Below are 25,169 nucleotides of genomic sequence, written 5' to 3'. Positions count from 1 at the left end.
TTTGTTCAAGATTTTCCCTTGAGTAATTCCAAACCTCTAATCAATTATAAAGCTGTTGAAGCTCCCAGTTTACGCTAACCAAACAATAGCAGCAAGTCACTTCAAACTAAGTTGAGTAAATCAGTGAAAAAACTACCTACTTGCATTTGTCTCCTCTATTTCATAAATCGGAAGCAATTTATCTTCCACAGGACTCCAGTTCCAAAATGAAAATATTTTCTCCTTCAGAATAAACTGTACATTTCTTTTGTAGACCTTCAAAGCAAAGGAATAATTTCACTGCCAGCACCGTGCCAGAGACATGTGTTCAGACAAGATTTAATTGTTAATGTGATTCAAAGTTATGTTGTAATATTTCAGTCTTCTACAAGATACATATAAAACTATTTCATACATTCCAAAGTAGATACAGTCAGGTGAACATAACCACATAGATTTCAAGCTGGAGGTGGAGTAATGTGAAATGTCCTTAAGTTGGGCATCTTTATTGTGGATTACAAGCTTTGCTTTTGATCAAGATCTGAAGCATTATTTTGATATCCTTGGAAAGAATGTGTTGACTGCATCAACTTATATTAAATGTCAAAACTGCCCTGTCATCACCACTGTCAGAACACAATTTTGACCCCTCTATTTTGCTAACCACTGCCTCCTTTCCGTCTCTTTCCTCTAAGAGTCTTGAACATATTGCTGCTTTGATTGTCTCTGCTCATTGCTTCCAACAATTCCTTTTGGATGCCTCCAAACAGGATCCTACTGCTGGTGCAGCATCAGAATGAGCATAACAGGAGTACAAGTGACATCCTCCATTATGGGAACCAACTGTGGTGCATTATCCCTCCATCACATAAATCTCAATGTCTCCTTTGATTGAGTATACCATCTGCCTCTAAAACCCTCCTCCAAACATACAACTATCCCCATTCTTTCTGTCCTTAGCTGGAACATATGTAGCAAAAGATCTTCTTCCCACCCTGTCCCACTGTCTCTGGAGTTACATGAGGATCTATTCCTGCCCATTTACAATATCATCCACAGACACTGGATTCCAAATATGCTTGATGGCCTGTAGGTGTCTGACCTCTTGTCCAACATGTGGAGGATATTGTATGATGCCATTGGTTGGAGAAAGTCAAGAAAAGCAACAGGAGAAAAATACCTAACAAACTAATGAATAAAATAAAACAAAATACTGCCCGTCTGATCTTTGGGCGTATGGCTGGATTTTCTGATCCTTGGCGGAGATTGATGCTGTCTCCTGCTGCCCCAATACTAGCAAATATGTCTTAAACAAACCTGTCAGTTTCTTTGGTACGATCCCAGAATTATTTCTACTACCAGTCATAAAACAATTTTGATGCAGCTCCTGACAATTGCAATTGCACTGGGCAGTGTAAATGTTAATACCACTGCCATAACTGTGTTTCTGATTGACAGATTTACTGAGGCACTAACACCATGGAGAGCTGAGTACCCAGTATTTGGATCTATTTGTAACTCCTGAGAAAATGAAACAAACAATGCCCGCTTGCAGCAAGAAATGGTCTACATTCTGGTTTAGCATAGTAAGCAGTGAGTGATCTTTGTGTCACACAGATGCCAGGAAATGAATATTTCCAACAAAAGAGAGTCTAACTACCAATCTTTGGCATTCAGTTGTATGACCGTCACCAAGGTCCGATCAACCTTCTGGGGACTAACCACTGATAAGAAATTCAACTGGATCATTCACATAAAAGCAGTAGCTACAAGAGCAAGTCAGAACCGGGTGAGTGAGTCAAATTCTATCCACATGGTACATGTCAGTACAAACACTCCTTTGCCTGGATGAGTCCAGTTCCTATTACACTCAAAAAGCTCAGCTCCTTCCACAACAAAGCAACACATCTGTAACTCCCAAATATTTATTGCCCCCACCAGCGCCACACCCTGTACATAATCATCAACAAGCTACTTCAACAGCATCTCCCCAAGCTACAACTTCCACTGTCTAGACGAATAAGGGCAGCAGGAACAAGGGAACACCACTGGCTGCAAGTTCCCCTCTGAATCACCAATCATAATTGTTTGGAAAAATACTAGCAATCCTATATCATCACTGGGTCAAAATCCAAGAACCCTCCACTTCACAATCCTTAAAGCCTCCACAAATTGGGGAAGATGTCAGATTGCCTTTGTTGGGAAGTCAAAAAGTGACTCACCTGATGGGATGGGATGATAGACTAAAGTGGGAGACAGCCAGTATGAATATAAATAAATTCACTGTGATTCTGTGCAATACATTCAGTATGCTTTTACAGCCCTCTGCTAGTTAACAGGTTTTATGTTGGAATAATCCTGTCTGTCCAACAAATCTTACCTGTTGTACATTTACTGAAGCCTTTTCATGCTTTCCAGCTATAATATCTCTTAGCGTATCTCATTCTCTCTTGTAAGCATAGTTACTGGAGAATACTTCAACCAGAATCAATGAATATGGCAAGTTTTGTATAGTTTGTGTCTCAATTCACTTCACTGAGTGAAAGAAAGTGAAATTCAGCCATACCAGACAATAATGCACCCAGTATCAGAAGGATTGTGTATTCTCTGGCTGGATGCAGTTAAAGTAGGTAGCTGATACATGTATGAATTACATCCGTATGTACAGGTTTGTTTTCACGAAATGGGTGATAACATTTAACTTGGGCAACTATAAATCACTATCAAAAACAAAATAGAAATTATCTTTATTAACCTTGTCAACTACTATTTTCTTTGTATTTGATACTTCGTCACTAAGATTCCCACATTAGTTAGAAAGAGATACTTTTGCACGTGTTTCTGCTGAACTCCTCTCGTTGCATCCTCATAAGGTGACTTGATTGGCTCTTCTAGTGAAGCTTGGCCACTGTTACTGATAGGTGGAAGGAGAGTATTTTTTTAGGGTGGTTGTTTTATTGGTGGGAAGCAAGTTTTCTATCTTGGGTTCAGATGAGAATTGAAAGCCTCTGCTACAAGCCCTGAGGCCCTGATTTCTACAGTCCACCATACCTGTGATATTTGGTTGAAGTGTTGCACCCTCAGAGATCTCCATATTGCACCTATAGTAAATGGACTGGAATGTGGAATGTTACATCCATTCTTGGTACAACTAATCTAGCACTTTATGGATTAACTCTCAGCATCGTAGATATTGATGAATTTTATCAGATATCTCTGGAAGAGAGCTGTTGCTACACCTGCATTCAGCTAAATATGGGAGGGAGCGTTAATGGTAACCTTTGGCTAATCAAGGGTTGACTGCCTTCCATAGTTTATGTGAGTTTTTTTCCCAAGCTGGTTAGAGAAGAGCACTTTCAGGCTTGGATTGTGAAAAAGACTCATCCATTTCCCTAAATATCCCCAAAATCGATATGTTATTATTTCTTTTCCAATCTAATCCCTTCAACTTGTTTGTTCTGCAAAAATTTACACCGCTCCTCTGCCCTCAACTACCCCTATCCCTTCCACTTCCCTCCACTCATTGTACCAACCCCCACTGGTGTCCTGAAACACCAGCAACTTCCAGTACACCCGTTCAGAGGCTGCTCTCCAATGTGAGCTCAGGTTGTCTGCATCAATAATCTAAATGACGTTGTATGGTTGGCTCCAAGAAAGCTTTCTGACTGCTTGCATAATCAGGGCCAAATCCAAACCTTATCCACCCTGTGGAATTTCCGGGAGGAGTCATTTAATAACAATGAGCCAGAGGAACATTTTTTGGTTTGCAGAATACGAAAGCTAATTGAAGCACTCCTATTAACATCCTGACAGTGATGTTGCATTCTTTGTCAATGAGTTATCAGAGGCTGATTTTCTTCTACCGTGCCTCTAAGCAATTATCTAAAACTGGGTACACAAGAAAAATAGATAGAAATTTACAATTATTCTGTTCCTGAATGACAATGTTATTAGACTTACTCCATATTGCTTTAAAAGGCCTTTCAAACCATCGATAAGTTTCTTCTGATCACTCACAGTGATCAGGCAAAATCTCTTGAAAACTGAAAGTAATTATTGACACCATTTCTCCAAAGTTGAGGAAGGAATAAAAAGGATAAATTATTTAAGTTCAAAATTATAAACCCAAATATTCAGATTACTGGTTTACCCAACAATATAAGCACCACTCATATTATGAACATACTAAACATACCCTAACACAATCTGTTGGAGTTGATGTCCGTAACATTATTATTACACACACTTCATAAAACTTCCTGACTGGTAACTTTATATGCTACAATAACCAGTACATCAATACAACAACCAATCTGCTGGATGAACTCAACAGATCGAGCAGCATCTGTGGGGGGAAGGAAATGTTGACGTTTTGGGTCAAAACCCTGCTTTGATCTACAGTATGGATAGATGCAACATGGCATGACCAAGGCAACCATTCATTATTCTGCTTTTATTTTCAGAATGGGGCTTCTTTGTGAATGTAAAAAAAAATTCCATGTGAATAATGATTCTTGTAAATAAATCAAACAATACAACACCCCACCCTCCAAAAAAATTCAGAACTTGCACCCCCCAAAAAATTATAAACAATAATTAACATGTACCAATGTTCATATATCATTGGAACATGTGGGTGATTATATTCATGATATTCCATATAACGTAATTATCTATCAGTGGATAATCTTTCTTTACTCTTCCTTTCTCAATAAAGCCATAAGGTTTGTGACTGAGCATTTGTATTTAGTTATACAGAGCAAAGTAATGAAGTTCGCCTCCATATCTCCCTTGCATTCTGGAAGGTGAAGTAAAACACAGGAATCAGCACCCAGATCTATTGACCGTGGAAGAGTGTGCAAGAGATGAAAGAAATTAGACACATTTCAGCTAAAATAAACCATGAAAATCTACCCACAGGAAAAACAGGGCTACAGAACAATTGGTATCAATATCTGCCATTTGTACCCTAAATATTCCCAGAGACAGTTATTGTTAAATCTTAATCCATTTCCTTCACGCTTAGACACTAATGAAGAAGCCTTGCCTGATACTGCCACTTATTTTCCATTTTAACATTTGCTCACGACTCTGGACAAACAAAAGTTGAGTCTGGTTGCCCAGCAAATGTTTGCTTACTGTTTGATTTCCTACTAAACTTAAGAAAAAAGCTATAATTCACTTGGAGTGGCAGTGATGATCTCCAGCTAGATGTAAAGTATATGAAGAGGTAGGAACCAAGTGTATTTACTTGCCTGTTGCCTCACTGCTGAAATCTAGATAGAATGCACAAGTTTCCATGGTAAGCTGTCTCACCCACATGAATCAGGCCAGGTGTGGAGAAGTAAATACCCATTGAAATAAATAGAGATTCCCACCATCGGTTTTAAGGATGATGTGGGACATTCTGCACAGCTTCACCAGTCCAAACAGCTCTGCAAAATCCTCCCCAGCAACATCTGGGGATGTGCCAAAGCTAACAGCTGTCCCATAGAACAGTCAAACAACAGTCATGACAATAGAATCTGTCCCAAGCTTGCCCATCACCATCTCTGGGTAAATCCTGCCCCACTGGCATTAGAAAGCTATCGGAGGTGACAGCACAGTGGTATACAGTCACAAGGAAGCAACACCACAAAACTGGCTCTAGATCCCATAAGACCTCAAACTTGGGGATGGAAACCATCTCTTGCCATCATCCCTCAGCTAATAGTTCTCTTCCATGTTAAAGAACAATTGGAGGAAGCACAGAGAGTATGAAGATGCAGAAACAATATCCATCACAGTGTGGCTTTGCAGCACTATCACCTATCAAGCTGGCCAAGGCTTGAAGGACATGGCTGTTGGACTGGGCTAGCAACAGATGGAAAGAGAAATGCTGGAAGAACTCAGCCAGGCAAGCAGCATTTGAAAGAGAAACCAGTTAATGTTTCAGGTTGATGGAAAGAAACCCAACACAAAGAGAAAATTTACTTGATCTCAGTCTAGTCAACTTATCCAACACAAGTTTATGTACGAAACAACAAAGGTGGAAGTGGCCACTGCACAATCCCTATCCTGTCTTTACCTTGGCCAACCTCTGCCAAAGGGATAGATTAGGAAGGCATCCAAATATACTGAAGGTCATTTACAGCAGCTGGACCGTGTTCTGGACCAGGCTGGGCCCTGTTGGACTGCCACACCCCTCACTCCTCCATCAGCATCAGACTGAACGACCAAGCAATGAAACATGTAAAACAACAGCTTGCATACCTGGTGCCAACCTGGTAAAGTTACAAATGGGGCTGGTCATATATATACTAAACAATGAAAGCAACATGGCAACGTATTAGGATGTGCGAATGTCAGTATGTTTTTGCTACTGTTCTCTGTATTCGATTTCCTGGTGGTTTTATAGAATTGAACCATTTAACCAACCCTGCTTTTATCTATAACACAATAGTGCCATCTTGTGATGAAGAAGATGACAGCAGGCATAATTACACCCCTCACTTTGCAAATGGGCAGGATTTTACAAATAAGAATAAAGGTGAGGCTGGCAATGCTCACTCATACACTGGAGAAGAATTGACAGCAAACTCACATGTACAGTTAAGTGTGGAACTGCAGAAGCTGCTGTCAGAGGTTCCCTCCTCCTCCTCCTCAGGATAGACTGCCACAGTCAGTGCAGGCAGATTTAGTTAAACTGGTTTAGTTAAACGGTATTTGCCCACTTGTTCCTGGGATGAAAAGGTTGTCTCATGGGGAAAGGTGGAATCTAATCTCTGCATGCCCTTTCAAACAGAGACAAGGAAGATCTTCTTTCCTTGAGAGTGTTTTGGATCTTTGGAATTCTCTACCCAAATGTCATTCAGTACGTTCAAGGCCGAGGTAGAAGGATTTTTGGGCAGTCAAGGGCTATGGAAACGGGCAGGAAAAGGGTGTTGATGCCAAGATCAGGTCAGCTAATCTCCAGGGCCTGACCAGGTATATCCAAGAACACTGTGGGAGGCTAGAGAAGAAATTGCAGGAGCCCTTGCTGAGATACTTGCATCATCATTAGCCACTGATGAGGTGCCGGTAGACTGGAGAGTAGCGAATGTCGTGCCTTTATTTAAGAAGGGCAGCAAAGAAAAATCTGGGAACTATAGACCAGTAAGTCTTAACATCTGTGGTAGGTAAGTTACTGGAGAGGATTCTGAGGGATAAGATATGCATACATCTGGAAAGATAAGGGTTGATTAGGGGTAGTCAGCATGGCTTTGTGCATGGAAGATAATGCCTTACCAGAATCAGAATCAGAATCAAGTTTATTATTACTGACATATGTTATGAAATTTGTTAATTTGCAGCAGCAGTACAGTGCAAGACATACAAATTACTATAAATTACAAAAACATATAAATAGTGCAAAAGAGAAATAACGACGTAGAGTTCATGGGTTTATGGACCATTCAGAAATCTGATGGTGGAGGGGAGGAAGCTGTTCCTGAATCATTGAGTGTGGTCTTCAGGTTCCTGCACCTCTTCCCAGATAGTAGTAATGTGAAGAGGGCATGTCCCAGATGGTGAGTGTCCTTAATGATGGATTCTACCTTCTTGAAGCACTATCTCCTGAAGATGTCCTCAATGGCGGGGAAGGTTGTGCCCGTGATGGAGCTGGCTGAGTCTACAACCCTTTGCAGCCTTCTTCGATCCTGTGCATTGGAGCCTCCATACCAGGCTATGATGCAACCAGTCAGAATGTTCACCACCGGACATCTGTAGAAATGGTGACATACTAAATCTCCTCAAACTCTTAATGAAGTAGAGCTACTGGCATGCCTTCTTCATGATTGCATCAATGAGTTGGGCCCAAGATAGATCCTCTGAGATGTTGACACCCAGGAACTTGAAGCTGCTCACCCTTTCCACCGCTGACCCCTCAATGAGGACTGGTGTGTGTTCTCCCGACTTCCGCTTCCTGAAGTCCACAATCAATTCCTTGATCTTGCTGATGTTGAGTGTGAGGTTGTTGTTACGACACCGCTCCACCAGCCAATCTATCTCACTTCTGTACGTCTCTTCATCGCCATCTGAGATTCTGCTAACAACAGTGGTGTCATTGGTGAATTTATAGATGGCGTTTGAGCTGTGCCTAGCCACACAGTCATGAGTGTAAAGATAGTAGAGCAGTGGGCTAAGCACACATCCTTGAGGTGCGCCTGTGTTGATTGTCAGCGAGGAGGAGATGTTACTACCTATCTGCACTGTCTACGCAGCTGTTTACGATCTATGTTGATGATTTAGATGAAGGCATTGTGAATAACATTAGCAAGTTTGCTGATGATACAAAGTTGGGTGGCAGTGCGACATGTGAAGAGGAAGTTAGGAGAATTCAAGGTGATTTGGATAGGTTGGGTAAGTGGGCAGATACTTGGCAGATGAGGTTTAATGTGGATAAGTGTGAGGTTATCCACTTTGGGAGCAGGAACAGGAAGGCGGATTATTATCTGAATGGTGTGGAGTTAGGTAAGGGGGAAATACGAAAGGATCTAGGAGTCCTTGTTCATCAGTCACTGAAAGTGAATGAGCAAGTGCAGCAGGCAGTGATGAAGGCTAATGGAATGTTGGTCTGTATTACAAGAGGAATTGAGTACAAAAGCAAAAAGATTCTTTTGCATTTGTACAGGGCCCTGGTGAGACCACTCCTGGAGTATTGTGTACAGTTTTGGTCTCCAGGATTAAGGAAGGATATCCTGGCTATAGAGGGCGTGCAGCGTAGGTTTACGAGGTTAATTCCGGGGATGTCGGGACTGTCTTATGCTGAGAGGTTGGAGAGACTGGGATTGTACATGCTGGAATTGAGAAGATTGAGAGGGGATCTGATTGAAACATACAGGATTATTAAAGGATTGGACAGGATAGAGACAGGAAATATGTTCCAGATGTTGGGGAAGTCCAGGACCAGGGGGCATGATTTAAGAATAAGGGCTAGGCCATTTAGGACAGAGGGGAGGAAAAACTTATTTTCCCAGGGGGTTGTGAATTTGTGGAATGCACTGCCTCAGAGGGCAGCAGAGGCCAATTCTCTGGGCACTTTCAAGAAGGAGCTAGATAGGTTTCTTATAGATAGGGGAATCAAGGGATATGGGGACAAGGCAGGAACAGGATATTGATTGTTGAGGATCAGCCATGATCTCAAAATGGCGGTGCAGACTCGAAGGGCCGAATGGTCTACTTCTGCTCCTATTGTCTATTGTCTATTGTCTATGGTCTCCTGATAAAGAAGTCGAGGATTCAGTTGCAGAGGGAGGTACAGAGGCCCAGGTTTTGAAGCTTGTTGATTAGTACTGAGGGGATGATGGTGTTGAACACCGAGCTGTAATCGATAAACAGCAGCCTGATGTACGTTTTGCTGTTGTCCAGGTGCTCCAAAGCCGAGTGGAGAGCCAATGAGATTGCTTGATTAAGTTTTTTGATGATGTGACCAAGAAAGTTGATGAGGACAGGGTGGTAGATGTGGTTTATATGGACTTCAGTAAGGCCTTTGATAAGGTTCCACATGGTAGGCTGCTCTGGAGGGTGAGATCGCATGGAATCCAGGGAGAGCTGGCTAATTGGAAACACAATTGGCTTGATGGTAGAAAGCAGAGGGTGATGGTGGAAGGTTGTTTCTCAGACTGGAGGCTGATGACTAGTGGTGTGCCTCAGTGGTCAGTGCTGGGCCATTGTTGTTTGTCATCTATATTAATGATTTGTATAAGAATGTGTACTGCATGTTTAGTAAATTTGCAGATGACACTAAAATAGGTGGTATAGTGAACAATGAAGAAGGTTATCAAAAATTGCAGGGGGATATGGATAGGCTGAGACAGTGGGTCGAGGAATGGTAAATGGAATTCAATTCGGATAAGTGTGAGGTGTTGGATTTTGGAAAGTCAAATCCAGGTAGGACTTTCAGGGTAAACGGCAGGGTGCTGGGGAGTGTTGTAGAACAGAAGGACATTAGAGTACGAGTACATGGTTCACTGAAAGTGGAGCTACAGGGGGGCAGGGTAGTGAAGAAGGCTTTTGGCAAGCTGGCCTTCATAAGTCAGGGCATTGAGTATAAAAGTGGGGAGGTCATGGTGTGGTTGTACAGGACTCCAGTAAGGCTGCACTTGGAGTATTGTGTTCAGTTCTGGTCACCCTGCTATAGTAAAAATGTTATTAAACTGGAAAGAGTGCAGAAAATATTTACAAGGATGCTGCCAGGACTTGAGGGACTAAGTTATAGGGAGAGATTAGACAGGCTAGGACTTTATTTCTTAGACTGTAGGAGACTGAGAGGTGATCTTATAGAGGTGTATAAAATCATGCAGGGCATACATAGGGTGAATGCACTCAGTCTTCTTCCCAGAGTTACGGAATCAAGAATTGGCGGGCATAGGTTTAAGGTGAGAGGGGAAGGATTTAAGAGGAAGTTAAGGGACAACATTTTTACACAAAGGGTGGTAGCTATGTGGAATCAGCTGCCAGAGGAAGTGGGGTTGATGCAGGTACAGTAACAACTTTTAAAAGACAGTTTGACAGATACATGGATTGGAAAGGTTTAGAAGGTTATGGGCCAAATGCTGGCAAATGGGACTAGCTTGGATGGGGCATCTTGGTTGCCATGGACCAGTTGGGCCAAAGAGCCTGTTTCTGTGCTGCATAACTCTATGAGCTATGATCTTACTGGATGGTTGACCAGGGAATAATCCTGCTCCAATCTCCATTGCTCTAGGATACAAATGACTTTTCAGTTTTTAACTGCATAAAAATTGCCTTTACAACTGAACAATCTCTTTATCCATGAAAAATTAATTTTACAAATATGCAGTCTCATTTTCTCAAAAGAAAACATGTCAGAAGTGTAAAAAGATATTGAAATATAGGTAATTGTTTTGACATTTCCCACATATCTCTTTAATCTTTCTTCCATGACTGTTTCTGTTTTTTTCCAATTTTTGATTTGTTTTTGAATACATCATTTCAATCTCATTGTTTTTACTTCCCTATATCCCTGATTCAGATCCGGGTTCAGTAAGGATATTCTTCACTCTAACAGGTCAAAGAGCCGTTCTCACAAGTGTCACATAGGCTCTGGATCTGCTGCAATGAGAGAAAAAAAAAGATGTTGGATTAAAAGAAGTCTCTGCTCCGAATTCTGCTGTAACTCAGAGGATAGATGTCGATGAAGTGAACAACAAGTGCCATTCCTTTTCTGCTGATTGCAAAACCTGGACCAAAATCTCAAAACATCTGAGTCAGCCTTCATTTCCCCGGTGACCTATTTTATAGTGCCTCACCTTGTCACATAGTCAAAGTCATAGTCATAGAGTCATACAGCACCTAAACAGGCCCTTCAGCCCAACTGGTCCATGCCAACCAAGATGCCCTTCCAAGCTCGTCTCATTTGCCCACATTTGGCCTGTATCCTCCTAAGCCTTTCCTACCCACATTCCTGTCTAACTGTCTTTTAAAAGTTGTCAAAGGTATTGTTCTGTGTTTGTCTATGGCAGTAGTCTTCCTCACTGCAGTGGGAATTAAAATGATTCTCCCAAAGGGATGTAGCAATGTACAGAGCAATTTATTCTTAACTAGCATCAATATTCATTGCTCAAGCTTTAATAATGACCTTTGTCAATTGTTATTGTGTATGATAGGTAATCAGATAAGTATACAGATGTTATTTAAAATGGTGCCCAGCCTGAACATTTCCCCACTTGGAGTGCTAGGAAGGATTGGTCATACTCAGTGAATGAGGTTAAAAGGCCTATTCCTTCACTTATCTATACAGACAAGAGGATTTGCAATCTGCCTCAACAGCAGTACTACCTGTGATGTGGTCCCAGAGTAGAAACTCAGATGTCTCAGTTATACAGCAGCTACCGAGCCAGTGCTAATGATGGTGGTTGCAGGAAGGTTCAGGGCCGGTCTTCAGGTTGTTGCAACAACCCCAGGAATTTTCACAAGGGCAGTCCTATCAGGCTTTGTTTTCACACAAGCAGCAATCATGGATCACAGTGTTGTGAAAGAATGGGCCAGATCATCTGACCCATGAACTGGCGGTTACAAGGGTAAGTGCCAGGACTGAGCTTGCTTCCTGCCGGAAGGTGGCCAGATTAGCAGAGTGACTTGCCAATTGCTGAGCTATCCACCTTCTGAGCAGCTGCTTTCCAGTGAGGCCAGCACCTCAATCCATTACTGGGAAGTGGAATCTCCAGCGGGCAGCCTTTGACAAAGACGATCCCGTTTTTATCGGTGCAAATGGACAATTGGACAGAGAGAAGCCTCTGGATGAGTGAGACTTTGTCCTTTCCCAAAATCTCTTGCTCATTCTGGGATGGAGGTGGAGCATCATGGATAGTGTGAGTGGGGGGGACAGAGTGAATTTGGCTAACGTTGCCCAAATAATTGCTTGCCCAAAATACCAGCCAACAAAGCAGTGACAATTAAGTGAAGATGGAAGCTGCCCTAACTTTCCTTTAAATTTTAAATATTTTAAAATCTTTCAAACTCCTGCTTCCTCCCAGATAATTAACATGGAAAGTCTGGTGACATTTCTCAGCTGTTTCATTTTTGGAGCTGGTGGAGCGGGAGTGAGGTCACCTCAATATAGGACACAACCGAGAGAGGTCACCGAGGGTTTGTATTGCCACTGACCTATGAAAGGAAGGAAGTAATGTCATCAGCCTGCACGTAAGTGCTGGTCATTTCACCTCTTCTGCACACCAGTGAATGCCAAGTGGAGTGTGCTATGGGATCACCCTGCTTCACTCAGTGGGGAGATTGGCAGAATCATCAAAGAACATCAAGCAACATGGCTATAAGTAACCAATTGGTGGTTGGCAGATGTGAGGCTAGACTGTCCATCCCCTTAACAGTAAGATTCCCCATTCCAGTGACCTCTGCTGGAAGAGGCATAGGTGTTACTGTCCAATGACGGGAGGATCAAGCTCACCCTTGCAGATCCAGTTCATCCAATAGTCCCCACAGCTCAAGTTCAAGTTTATTGTCATGGGCATACATACCCAGGGTATAAATCCCATGCAAGTTTGCTTTTTGCAGCAGCAGCGCAGTACATAAATTATATAAACTTAAATAAACATAAATTTTATGTAACTTATACAACAAAATAAACAAAAATAGACATAACGACATTAGTGCAAGTTGAGGGAAATATAACACAAAGTGGAATTGGGGTTTTTTCAGGTCAGTTCAAGAACCTGCTGGCAGTGGGGAAGAAGCTGTTGTTGAACCATGAGGTGTGAGTCTTCAGGCTCCTGTACCTCCTGCCTGATGGCAGCAACAAGAAGAGGTGCCGAGATGGTGGGGGTCCTTAATAAGTGATGTTGCCTTCCTGAGACATCGCCTCTTGTAGATGTCCTCAATAGTGGGGCAGCTGTACCCGTGATGGAAACGGCTGAGTCCACCATTCTCTGTCACCTCTCAGGGCAGACATGGTAGTGTAGCGGTTAGTGTAATGTTTTACAGTGCCAGCAACCCGGGTTCAAATTCAGCCACTGTCTGTAAGGAGTTTGTACGTTCTCCCTGTGCCTGCGTGGGTTTCCTCTGGGTGCTCCGGTTTCCTCCCACATTCCAAAGACATACAGGTTAGGAAGTTGTGGGCATGCTTCATTGGCGCCAGAAGCGTGGCGACACTTGCAGGCTGCCCCCCAGAACACTACGCAGAAAGATGTATTTCACTGTGTATTTTGATGTACATGTGTCTAATAAAGATATCTTAATCTTAATTTTGCAATCCTGTTCGTTGGAGCTTCCACACCAGGCCGTGATGTAATCAGTCAGAATGCTTTCCACTGTACATCTGCAGAAGTTTGTTAGAGTCTCCGATGACATGCTGAATCTCCTTCAACTTCTAAGAAAGTAGAGAAGCTGGCGTGCCTTCTTCATGGTTCTTCATGCTGATTGACTTCACAAGAAAGCTTGGGGTCAGAATTGAGAGGGTAGGATCTGAATGGTCCTGATTTTGACAGCATGAGGTGAAGGAGCTTTTAACTCTCAGATTTTATCTGCATGGGCTGGGCAGCTCTCTGCCTGGGTACTTGTGGGCAGCACCATGTTCAGGTGGCATGGCATCACTGCTTGGGAACACACAAACGGTGCCAGCACTCAGGTAAGTTGATGTTCCTCCTCCTGGTCCCACAAGAAAAGCTACAAAGAACATTTTGGCCCTCTCTGCCCCTGAGCCTGCTTCATGTGCAGTGGACCTAGCTAGAAAGCCTCAGCCATTTCTTACAGCTAAAATAGAAGGTGACTCATGATTATCTTATTGGTGTCCAGGCCTAAAGGTGCCCAGTGGGTGTCTCCCTTGCCTGCTTCCTGGAGAAGCCTATGGACTCACTCAGACTGGGAAGCTGGCATCACACCATTTCCACAGGTGAGTAGCCAGGATTAAAATTACCCATCAAATTACATCCAGGAGAATGCAAGTTCCCAGTCACCACATCCACACGTGAAATCTTTGCCTCTAGGAGAAGAGAACAAAGAGAAGATAATTAGGAAAAAGAATCCTGCTGTACTCCCACACCAACTGCACCAACCAGGGGCACATGGAGAATTTAAATTTGACCATTTTTGGAGGGCCAATTTAAACAGATTAGAAACAAATTCCAAAATACTAGTATCCTGAATTGAAGGGATCTCCTTGCTATCTTTCTATTCCATTCCCCATTTCCCACCCCTGCCACGCTCATTGTAGTCAGCTTCAGAAATGCCACAGCTTCTTCCCATTAAAAGTTCTGTTCTGTACAAACTGTGAAAATATTATTTATTTTGATATACTTTCATTCAATGTATAATGATAGCCAGCAACAAGTACAACACATGGGTGATTAGATAAGCAGCCCACCAACAGAAATTCGTGTTGCTACGTGACTTGGTACAACATCATGTTGTTGGATGATTCTGGCATAACACCTCCGAGTAGTTTTTGAGAAGCGTTATGTTAGTGACTAGTTGGCTTATTTACCCACAGTAATGTTAGAAACCAAAAGGAAAATGGTTCACCTGATGTGTCCTGATTCTCTGGAAATCCCACACCCTCCACCATGTTCCTTTAGATTTCAGCATCCGGAAAGATATGACCTTTAAGTAAATTATGTAACCATTATTTCAACACATCTTTTTAGACTTGGTTCATTTATTGAGTTTGGTTTTCAGAATGATTTTAACCTCTATTGCCAGAAGACCTCTTAACTTAAGACTACACTATCATTTGAGATTTACCTGCGCCGCCCCTAATATCATCTACTGCATTCGGTGCTCCAAGTGTGGCCTCCTCTATATTGGCGAAACCAAACGCAGACTAGGTGACAGTTTTGTAGAACACCTGCGCTCTGTCCATAACCACAATCTGCATCTTCCCGTTGCCAGTCGCTTCAACTGCCCCTCCCACTACATCACTGATAAGTCAGTCCTCGGCCTCCTCCACTGCCAGGAGAAGTCCAAACGCAAACTGGAGGAACAGCACCTCATTTTCCATCTTGGGACCTTACAGCCTAATGGCATGAACATTGATTTCTCCCACATTAAGTGACCCCCCCCACCCCACCACTGCTCTCTGGTGTATGTTTTCTGCTCTGTCAAGGACCTTGATTCATTTTCTACACTTAAGTTGTTAATTAATGTAAGTCATTAATGAGAATGTGCTCAGTGATAGATTTCAGTGGAAACGAGGCACCATGACCTAGTTGTTTGATAATGAGCGATTGTGACACACTTGTGCAGTAATGATGTCTCTGATAGTCTCTTTGGTAATGGTGATTGTGATGCAGTATTGATGTGTTGTACAAATCCCTGCCACTTCAATTCATCTGAATACTGATGGGGGAAGAACAGAAATAGCGTTCCTACCAATCCATGCCCTCAAACTCCAATCCATTTAGTAGCAATGGAAAATGGATGATGAAAAATGGTGGAGAATCTCTTTGCGCAGGAACCTGCTGGCTTGTTTTACCACCTGCATGATCCTGGGATGTAGTGGCTTGTTTTTCACTTTCCCGTAAGAAACTCTGAGATTGAATTATACCATGTGGGTAGAACTTATCCAAAAGTGGCTTGACAGCCTATTATAACTATGTTAACCAGGTGCATAAAATTTGAGTTTAAAAATATGTCAAGTTTGTAATCCATGGCGGTAGGGCAGCGTGCTGTCAAAGGCTGTCAGGGCAGTGCTGGGAACGGTCATCAAGTTCTGTGTTATAGAGGGCAGTCATGGAATTTTATGACATAGAAGGAAGTCATTGAGCCCATCACATTCATGTCAGACAAAAAGATTTATTGAGGATGATCCTGTTTCTCAGCTTCACGCATCACTGTTTAAGAAACTTTCCCAGTTCTTCTTGTGATAAGGTAATGTAGTCATGATTCAAAGTTCACAGTAAAATCCTTCTGGTGCAGTAAACCTGTGATTGACCCCTTTTGACTTCTCCATCATCTCCTTAAGCATCAGGGTCAAAATCTTCAAGCAGCTATTCTTAGGGCCGCATTGTACCTCACCAGCAAACTGTTGCTGGGTCACCTTTAACACAGAAGAAAACCTTTAGCATGAGAGGCAAACACAGAAAGGAAAGGAGAATGGTTGAAATGAAGTTGGGAAGTGGCTAGGATTATGGCTGAAAAGGGGACACGGGCTGACATAGTGAAGATTATTAGACCTTCTCTATTCTATAGTAGACCCTACCCTTTCTGTTTCTGCAATAGAAAGGACAGGATAGTCTTACTGATTGGGGACAATCAGTAAGGCTACCCTGTAGAACAAACAGTTTACTGTTTCCAGAATGCTTTCATTTTCCTGAACAAGGATTCTCCTCTGCCTCATTTGACAGGATGGTCCAGTTCCCTGCTTTTGTATACTAATTTTATTCATTCACTGGATATGGATGCCACTGGTAATGCCAGCATTTATTGCCCATCAGTAATTTTCCCCCAAACTGAACAAGCTGCTAGAGTCACTACGGTAGTGGGTTTAGGGTCACAATGGGTCAGATTGGATAAGGATGGAAGATTTCCTTCCTTGAAGGATATTAGTGAACCAGATGGGTTTTTATGAGAATCCAGTAGTTTCATGGTTCATGTTACTGAGACTAGGTTTAATTCTTGGTCTACTTACTTACTTGAATTTAAATTCCCCAGCTGCCATGGTGGGATTTGAACTCATGCTTCTGGGTCAATGGTCCAGAACTATGGTTGCTGGTGCAGTAATTTAACCACATTTTACCTCTTGCACTTTGCAATTTAGTAACTTAGTCTGAGATTTGGTTACTGTCAGAATCAGATTAAAATTTTGAAATTACAAGAGAGTGGAGAGTTTGAGTCATAATCTTTGCTGCCAGGACATTTAAGAACAGTGAAAAGGTCTTTGTGAGCTGTGTGCTGTCAAAGGCTATCAGGGCAGTGCTGGAAATGGGACATCAAGTTCTACTGCCTGAGGTCTGGTTGTCACTTCCATCTTGTGGAAGGGCCACAGAGCAGAGGCCCTCAGGGCAGCCCATCCCATAGGTGTTGCAGTGGGTAAGCAAGACCGCATGTTTGGCACGAGAGCAAGTGTGGGCAGTGGGTCAGATCAACTCAGGACATCTCCTTCTACTGAACAGTTTGGTTGCCCAAAGATTGAATCGATAAGACCCACTTTGTATCTAAAGTTCCCACAGAAGTCAACCCCTCAATGTACAGAAGGTGTGCAATCATATGCAGCAGAAATTCCCCAATATATAGTTGGAAGACATGATGCCTTCATTGTGGCAGGTAATGACTAGACCGTGCTTTGTCTGAGATGGTCATCTCCTCCCAATGTGTCCCTAACTGCAGCCATTGACACAGCCCCCTTCTTTCATCCCACAGTTCATAACAAGATTGTGTGGCCCTGTTCGCTATAGTTTCTTCCCTAAATGTCTCCAGAAGTACTTTTGCTTCTCAAAACTTTCTCAAACTTGATGTTTTTCAACAAGCTTTTGGTCATCCAGTGTGATTTTTTTTTGCCTGTATGGTTTCCATTTAAAGTGTGCACTTTGATTAAGTGCAGGAACTTTATAGATCAGAGATTTTTATTGGTCTCTGGCTACACTAACATTGCAATCCTGCTGTTCTCATCCACCTCTGGTCATCCTGACAAGGCAGTAATTGGCATTTTCTTTGCAGTTTGTGAGGTGATAATAATTCCCACTTTGGTGATGGGTCAATATTAATATACTAATCTGTTTTAAAGGAATTGTAATGGATGTCCAGATGGTGTACAAATGCCTGGAGCTAGAGGATGCTCAGGTTACAAATAATGAAAGCATCATGTGCAATTATAGCATGCCAGGCATTAACAGTTAGCATCCTCTACATGTGGGCACATACCATCTGTTCTTTTTCTTAGGCAGTCCCTCAGGATCAAGGATTACTTGCTTCTACTTTATGGACTCTGAGGTGACCTGAGGTCAATGTGGGAACCACAGACTCTTTCATGGATGGGAAAAGAGGTGCCTGATTGGGCAGGCAGATGGATAGTTTGTGAGTGGCGTGTTCCTTCCTTCACTTATATTAGGCTTCTGTGTAATCTCAGTGCACGGGCTCAAGGTTCTCAATACCGCCCCTGATGCTCCTTCTCTACTTTGTACAGTCATGGGTCAGAAGTTCCCAGAAGGTTGTTGCATTTCTTCAAGGAGGCTTTGAACACATCCTTGAACACAATCTGTCTGATTGATCATGTCTTCCCATGACAGAGCTTGGAATAGAGTGTCTGTTTCAGGACTCTGGTGTCAGGCATATGAATGATAATATACATTAAAGTGTTGAGATCTGGTTTTGTGGGTACTTTCAAAGCATCGGTCATTGAATATTGTGTGACTTGGAGATATCCTCATTTCATTATTGCTGATGACTTTCTTGACTGCAGAGGAGACAAGGGAGGGAGGTGCTGATGAATTAACCAGTGAGTTACAGCAGATACTTCATACTGCCGCTATAGTGCACCAGAAATAGATATGACTCCAGGCTAGGTTGTGAGTGATGTTATGCTTCTTGAGTAATGCTGTGACTCCTCTCATCCTTGTAAATGCTCAAAATTTCATCATGTTCCTAAATGCAGTGCTTTTGTTGGGATGGAGTTTGTATTCTGTCTGAGATCAAAAGTTAAGTATTTTAGAACAGGCACTATTTTGTGCCATACTATTTTAGTTATTAGTTGGTATGATTGGTCCAGTTAAACCAATGGTCAATTTTGATCCAGAGGGTGCTGATGGTGTGGATAAAGAGATCCAGTTGAGGATTAGTAGGAGATAATCATTTTAAACTAAAGAAGGTCCATTCATTATCTGGATCCTAATTATTATCATCATCACAAGTGAACACTGCTAGTAAATGGTCCTACTGCTGACTTTATGCTAGAGGGCAGGTCATTGTTGGAGAAGCTATAGCTATTTGGCCAAAGACACTTCATTGAGGGACCTCACAATATTGCCCTGACCATGAGGTGATTCGATTCTAATAAGTTGGAACATTCCCCTTTGTGTTAGGAATCACATCAACTGCCAGTAGGTTTTCCTATTAGCATCCCATTGACTTTAATCTTATGAGAGATCCTTGATGCATTACTTGGTCAAATGCTTCCTATATTGTCAAGAGTGACTCCTCTTTGAACTACTGTTCTACTCATACATCCATTGCTAATCAGTGTGACAAGACCAGAAGGAAATGGTTGTGACAGAACTCAAATTGAACTGGAAAGATCACCGGTGAACAGGTGTTGCTTGATGGTACCATCAATGGCTCTTTATATCCTTTCACTGGTAACTAAGAGGATGTAGTAATAATTCTTGAAGCTACACACTGTTGATACTACACTTGGTGACTTCTTACTTTAGATGAAGGGAACTGAATTTGTATCTCTCACATTGTTGAGCTTGGGGCGAGGCCAAGTGAGATCATCCACAACACCTGTCCAAAGATAATTGAACAGAAACCAAGTGGGAGAGAAAATGAGATTATGGGTGGAAGTTACAAGAAGAGAAAGATTGCTTAGTTTTTGAGTACTGCCAATGAAAATTATTTTTTCAATAAAACAGCAACATCGATCAGCAGATAACTGAATTGTTATTCAGACGTACATTGTACTTACACATTGTCTTTTCAACTACAGATTTTTAAGTGCATTTTTCTAATGATTGCATCTCTTGTAGCGTACCGGTTAGCATAACACTATTGCAGCGCCAGTGACGGGGGTTCAATTCCAGCTGCTGTCAGTAAGGAGTCTGTATGTTCTCCCCATGACTGCGTGGGTTTCCTCTGGGTGCCCCGGTTTCCTCCCACATTCCAAAGGCATACAGGTTAGGAAATTGTGGGCATGCTATGTTGGCACCGGAAGCATGGTGACACTTGCGGGCTGCCCCCAGAACACTCCACGCAAAAAGATGTATTTCACTGCGTGTTTTGATGTACATAAGATATAAGATATCTTTATTAGTCATATGTACATTGAAACACACAGTGAAATACATCTTTTTGCATAGTGTCCTGGGGGCAGCCCACAAGTGTCGCCACGCTTCCAGAGCCAACATAGCATGCCCACAAGTTCCTAACCTGTATATCTTTGGAATGTGGGAGGAAACCGGAGCACCCAGAGGAAACACACGCAGACATGGGGAGAACGTACAAACTCCTTACAGACAGTGGCATGATTTGTACTGGGTCGTTGGCGCTGTAAAGTGTTACACTAACCGCTACACTACCGTGCCTGTCCTATGACTATTAAAGATAGGACTAATAAAGATATCGTATCTTATCTTTTCCAGTTGTGCTTTCTTGGCGGCTAAAGTTTCCCTGCTGCTCCCAATCATGGCCGGAATCTTGTTCATATTTTGTTTTACAAGTTTCATTATCACCAGTTTCATGGATCCTGGAATCCTACAACAAGGTAACATATCTTTTCACAAACATGAATGAATCTCTCTAATCTTGCTCATTTGGAATGAGATTACTGTTGTAAATTTAAGTCATTAAAATAAATGGTCTCAAAACTGCTCCCATAGCCCATGTTTTTCAGGCACAACATGGCCACTCAAATATCCAAAATGCAAGGATCACAAGATAACACACTTCAACTGTAGGCAAAGCTTCAGTCGCCCTGTTACAGGAGGTAGTACATACCAGCAATATTCAATGTCAAAAATAATTTATTCAGATGTGGGGTGTCTGTTGTGTGCATCATATACTTTGGGAGGCCACATGTTGAACTTGCCCAGCACCAGATGACGTAAGCAAGAAAGACCTTTTTCCAGCAATATTTAAATGTCCTGAACGTAAAGATTAGTTTCTGATTCTAGTTGTAAATTCACTTATTTTTTATGGCTTTGGCCGTCAGTTGTCAGGCTCCTTTTTCTCAGCATAACGAGACGTGTGCCAGCCTCACTTTGCTCTCAGTGGTTGCCTGTTAGGTACATTGCCTGCAGAAATGGTGACATTTTAAGCTGTGTTGCATAAAGGCCTTATTGAGAGCACCAAGGCAGGCACCACCATGCACCATTTCATATTTCCTCATTTTAATTTCTCCTGTCTCAATCTCTGGGAGATCATTGTTAATTTTAGTTTTTACATGTCAATAGAAGCTCTAGCAATCTGTTTTTACTCTTCTATTCTACTTTTTCTTTCTTTATCAATGCATTAGTCTACCTTTGCTGAAGTTTGAAATCTTCCCAGTCCTCTAGCTTATTGTCTTTGGCAATGTTCTGAGCCTTTTGTTTTGATCTAATACTATCAAACTTCTCCCAATAACCATAAATGGACCAATTTTTCTAGTGCACTTTTTGCCGTTATCTATTAATTCTTTAGAAGTGCACCAGTGCTTGTTTGCTGGCATATCTTTTAATGCAGTTTCCCAGCTTACTATCAACACACAACTCATGCCTTTGTAGTTTCCTTTATGGTAGATTCAAGACCCTGGTTTTAGTTTCAACTAAAATCATTCGCCATCTTGTCATAATATTCTACCACTCTTCATTAAATTCCCCATAACTACCAAATCCTCAGTTATTCCTTTCTCATTGCACCATATTAGGTCTAAAATAGTCTGTTCCCTTGCTGGTTCCTCAATTTACTGATCTAGAGAACCCACCTCTTTAACACGTTAGTCCTCCACAATATTGCCGCTAATTTGACTTGCCCAGTTTTTATGCAGATTAAAGTCTCCATGATTCTTGTGTTACCCTTTTTACATACATGTATAATTTCCTGGTTTATTCAATTACCATTACCAATTGGAGAACCAACATACAGTTCCAAACAATGTTTCTACCCCTTGATGTTTCTTGGCTCTATCCAACTGATTCAATTTCTTGTTTTTCTGAGGTAAGATCCTTCTTCACTGCCCTTATCCCATTCTTTAAAATTAGGGCTACTCTTCCTCTTTTTCCATTTTATTTATGTCAAATGTCCTGAAATAATTAATTGCCTGCCGCATCTCTAACGTTCATTAGATCGTATCCATTTATTTATGTCTATTCCATTAATTCAGTTACCTTGTTATGAATGCTACATGCATTCAGATAAAGAGCCTTTAGTTTTGCCTTTCCACCAGTGATCCCCACTCTGACTGTAAGTGGGGGTGTACCAGTATGCATGCATGAACTGTCCCTTCCTGATAGTTTGTAGTCATCCTTCCCAATTTGCAACCCTGCGCTATCATTTTGTCCTTTCTCTTTGACTTTCTAATTTCTGCTCCTACTATTTAGTTTAAAACTTTACCTAGAGCTCTGATTATAAGGTTCACTGAAACCTGCCCTAAAAGAACAGTTCTCTCTTTCCCCAGAACTAGTGCCAGTGCTCTATGGATGGAAACCCATTTCTGCCACACCAATCTTAGATCCGTACATTCAATTCTCCAATCTTATTGACCCATCTCTACCTGCACATGGCTCGAGCAGTAATCCACAGATTATCACCTTTGGGGTTCTGCTTTTTAACTTGGACCCTAGTTACTCATATTCCTTCAGCAGAACTTTCTTATCTCCATCAATGATATTTTTCCAAAATGGACCACCTCAAGTGGATCATTCCCCTCCCACTGCCTCTCCACCTGCACAGAGAGATGTCCTTAACCCTGGACCTGGGCAGGCAACATAATCATCGGGACTCACATTCATCATTGCAGAGAACAGTATCTAGATCCCAAACTATGCTGTCCTTATTACCACTCTATTCTTTTTTGTTCTCCCAGTTTAAATGATCCCTTTACCATGGCACAATGGTCATTTTGTTCATCTTCTCTGCAGTCTGCTCTCATCCACACAGGAACCCACTACCTGTTGGACAAGGGGGTCCTGCAAAGCTGCCTTCTGGATCCATAACTGGGAATGTGATCACTCACAGTCACATTCTCTGTCCTTTTTAACTGATCAGTTCTACTGTACTTAATCCAAATGTTATAACTGCCTCCTGTATACAGGAAACTTTCCCTTCACTGATGCATTGCAGTGTCTGAATCCTGGTCATTAACTCTGAGCCAAAGTTCCTTGAGCTGCAGACACTTCCTGCAGATGTGGTTGTCATGGATAACAACGTTTTCTATCTTCTCCCATATACTGCAGCCACAACACTTCACCTTCTACACCATGCCTAAGTCAGAATATTTATTTAATTCAATCAATTTATTTAATTCTTTTACGCCTGCTCATGGAAGTCCAGACTCTATGGACACTGTGCTAAAAACATGCAGTGCTTTAGGTTGGGATAGTAATTTTATATTCCCAAATGCTAATTCCTTTATGTAACCTGACCTATTAACCATTTCCCTAGCTGGTTACTCAATTACCTGGGAGACTAAAACTACTCGTTTACCTCTTGTTTATCACTGCAATTTAGAACTACAAAGCTTAGGAGAACTTAACTGTAAATTTAAAGTGAACCAATCATTTTTTGAAGTGAAAACGTAATCATCCTCTTACTCAACAAAGAGCACAATGCTATAAACAGGGTTAAACCTCCCTCAAAGTGAATTGATTTGCAACCACAGGCAGTACATCATGCAGTCTTATGCCTGATGTCCCTGCAGCAGAGCTTTTCTGTATTGCCTTCTGTTGAATAGTTTAGCAATTGGTTGACAAAGGCTATACCTTTCAGAACTGTATCCTGACTTTGCACTGGCCAACAACAGAGGCACGGTTACATGAAGAAGCTCATGAAAGAAAGAACAAATGGGGTTCTCTGTCAGCAGTCCCTGTTCTAGCACTGTGTCAGAGGAAGTCTCTGGTTTGCACCAGGTGGCTATCTGCAACATCTTTTACAGCCCCGCCATCTTGAAGGAGCTGCCCTTTCCACAATGTCAACTTGTTTATTCAGGAAGGGGAGTGAGAAGAGTTGGAGGAGGGCAAGAAGAGGAGCAAGAGCAGGAGGCTAGGCCTGAACCAAAAGACCACTAATGAGACCTAATAGGTTGTAAGAAGGAGGCTCAATGAGGAGCCCTTCAGCCAGGTCAGATTTCATATTGCCCATTCACCAACAATGCAACAAATTGATTCTCTTTGCCTTCAATCATCATCATAATGCTGGCTGCTTTACCAAGGCAGTGACAAGTATAGACAGAGTCCATGGAGGGGAGGCTGGTTTCCGTGACATGCTCAGCTGTGTCCACAACTCTCTGTGGTTTCTTGCAGTCATGGGCAGAGTAGTTGCCATACCAAGCCGTGATACATCCATATAGGATGTTTTCTATGGTGCATTGACAAAAATTGGCGAGTGTCAAAGAAGACATGCCAAATTCCTTTAGTCTCCTGAGGAAGTAGAGGCACTGGTGAGCTTTCTTAGCCATGGTGGCTACGTGGTTGGAACAGGACAGACTATTGGTGATGCTCACTCCTTGGAACTTGAAGCACTCAACCATTTCGACCTCAGCACCGTTGATGTAGACAGGAGCATGTGCACTGTCTCCCTTCCTGATGTCAATGACCAGCTCTTGTGTTTTGCTGACATTGAGGGAAAGGTTGTTGACTCTCTATCTCCTTCCTGTACTTCCTGGACTTCCAGTACACTGAACATTTCCTGGATAACATCCATCACCTCCTTCAGTAGCATCCTAAAACGATGATTTTTTCTGAGTCCTCTAAAGTGTGCAATCTCGCTGGGTAATATGTTGGCACTGGTGGCATCCTATCCCCCTGCCCTCCTCCTGTATACTTGTGCCCGATGAGGTGCCACCTGCATCGAAC

The 25,169-nt window shown here is 42.2% G+C and overlaps 1 protein-coding gene across 5 annotated transcripts in view; it reads right to left on the bottom strand.

Annotated features, from left to right (window-relative positions):
- The window catches only part of vwa5b2 (von Willebrand factor A domain containing 5B2), a 154,532-nt gene that overhangs the window by 100,708 nt on the left and 28,655 nt on the right, over positions 1-25,169 (bottom strand). For 4 of the 5 annotated variants that reach the window (XM_052017998.1, XM_052017992.1, XM_052017997.1 and 1 more), the window contains exon 1: positions 141-280. The exons of the other annotated variant lie outside the window; for it this stretch is intronic. The gene's annotated coding sequence lies outside the window, so the exon portion shown is untranslated. Of the gene's footprint in view, positions 1-140; positions 281-25,169 lie in introns of those variants that run through there. 5 annotated transcript variants of the gene reach the window in all.

The sequence above is a fragment of the Pristis pectinata genome, chromosome 6, assembly GCF_009764475.1.
Source record: "Pristis pectinata isolate sPriPec2 chromosome 6, sPriPec2.1.pri, whole genome shotgun sequence".
Classification (NCBI taxonomy): domain Eukaryota; kingdom Metazoa; phylum Chordata; class Chondrichthyes; order Rhinopristiformes; family Pristidae; genus Pristis; species Pristis pectinata.
This window is presented reverse-complemented; position numbering and strand designations above follow the sequence as displayed.